Here is a 2,500-nt window from a genome sequence, read left to right as displayed (position 1 = left end):
GTGGCCCTGATTAGTAGAGTTTTGCTGATCATAGTGATATGTGTGTATGTGCGTGCTCATTATATTTCAATTGCACTAGGATCTACTTTATTATTATTATTATTATTATTGTTATTGTTATTATTATCATTTCTAATATTGCTAATATTATCATTTATTATTATTATTATTATTATTATTATTATTATTATTATTATTATTATTATTATTATTCTTTTTATCATTTTTAATATTACTAATTATTATTATTTATTATTATTATTATTATTATTATTATTATTAATTACATGCTAAGCTACAACCCTAATTGGAATAGCAGGATAGGCTATAAGCCCAGGGCCTCCAACAGGGAAAGTAACCCAGTAAGGAAAGGAAACTAGGAAAAATAGAATATTTCAAGAACAGTAACAACATTTAAATAAATATTTCTTATATAAACTATAAAAAAAAAACTTTAACAAAACAAGAGGAAGAGAAATAAGGAAGAGCAGTGTGTCCGAGTATACGCTCAAGCAAGAGAACTCTAATCCAAGACAGTCGAAGGCCATGTACAGAGGCTGTGGCCCTACCCAAGACTAGAGAACAATAGTTTGATTTTGGAGGGGAAAAGATTCTAAAACACGAAAATCATCATGAAGAAATAGTTATATGAGAAGAAGATTCTAAGTAAATTTTTAAGGAAATGCTCAAAGGGGCTTTGGGGGTAATCTAGGGTAAAAAGTCGGAGCCTCATTTGAAATCTAAGGAAATTTTTAAGGAAATGCTCAAAGGGGTTTGGGATAATCTAGGGTAAAAAGTCGAAGCCTCATTTGAAATCTAAGGAAAATTTTTAAGGAAATGCTCAAAGAGTTTTTAAGGTAATCTAAGGTAAAAAGCAGCAGCATCTAAAGTAATATCCACAGGTTCAAGTTTAAACTCTGAGGTTCAAGGACTTCCTCCGCGCTGTTTACTGGACATGGAAATACCCAGCCTGGATTGTCCGTACTCGGAACAAACCTGCAAAGTCCATCCAGGTCCCGTTCTATTCATCGCAATCTCCTTCGGAGCAGGTCATTTTAAAATGAACGATCTCTGATCAAGAGGGCAAAGAGGAAATCTATATTAATAGGTATTTGTGGCTTACATGAATAGGTGGAGGTGGTTTAGGCCTGCCTCTTTGCACTTCCCCAAGAGAGATTAGTTCACCAGACTTTCAACTGGGCTCCACAAGGCACTAGAAGATTTGGAAGACCTAGGCCTACATGGCTGACGACTATGATGCGTGAAGTGGGAGATGATGAATGGAGAAGTGGTGATTTGAGAGCTCAAGATAGAGACGACTGGCGAAATTTAACCGAGGCCCTTTGCGTCAATAGGCGTAGAACAAAGGCCTCAGACATGTCCTTGCACTTGCGTCTGTTCATGATCTTTTTATGCCAGTCCACGCCCGCAAATTCCCTTAGTTCATCGCTCCATTGTCTTTTCTTCGTTTCTCTGCTTCTTTTACAATCTTTAAGGACCCATTCTGTTATTCTTAATGTCCATCTATTGTCTGCCATTCTCATTATATGTCCTGCCCATGTCCATTTCTTCATCTTATAAGTGTTTAGAATATCCTCTAATGTAGTTTGCTCACGTATCCATGTTGTTCTTTTTCTGTCTCTTATTGTTATTCCCATTATTATTCTTTCCATAGCTCTTTGAGTTGTAACTAGCCTATGTTCTAAGGCTCTGGTAAGGCTCCAAGTTTCTGATGCGTAAGCTAATACCGGTAGGACATATATATATATATATATATATATATATATATATATATATTATATATATATATATATATATAATATATGTGTGTGTATATATTATATATATATTATATATATATTATATATATATATATATATATATATATATATATATATATATATACCGTGTGTGTGTTTGTACATATACATATGTGTTTCTGTGTTTATAAAACAGGGAGGCCAATAGCTGGAGACGACGAAGAGTTAAATCTAACGACGTTAGGAAGACACTGAAAATTTGGAATTGTGAATGAAAAGCAAGAGACAGAATATGGTCTACCGAGGAGGATTGTTCATCTTCATATTATTATTATTATTATTATTATTATTATTATTATTATTATTATTATTATTATTATTTGCTAAGCTACAACCCTAGTTGGAAAAGCAGAATGCTATAAGCCCAGACAGGTGTTACGCGTCTATACCTACTTGATGGAGGAGTCATCTTCGACTGTAATTGTTCAGTGGCTACTCTCCTCTTGATAAGGGTAGAAGAGACTCTTTAGCTATGATAAGCAGCTCTTCTAGGTGAAGGACACTCCAAAATCAAAACATTGTTCCTTAGTCTTGGATAGTGCTATAGCCTCTGTACCCATGGTCTTCCACTCTCGTGGGTTAGTGTTCTCTTGCTTGAGGGTACACTCGAGCACACTATTCTATCTTATTTCTCTTCCTCTGGTTTTGTTGAAGTTTTTATCGTTTATATAGTAAATATT

This window comes from Palaemon carinicauda, chromosome 12 (genome assembly GCF_036898095.1).
Source record: "Palaemon carinicauda isolate YSFRI2023 chromosome 12, ASM3689809v2, whole genome shotgun sequence".
NCBI classification, from domain to species: domain Eukaryota; kingdom Metazoa; phylum Arthropoda; class Malacostraca; order Decapoda; family Palaemonidae; genus Palaemon; species Palaemon carinicauda.
Note: the sequence above shows the minus strand (reverse complement) of the source record.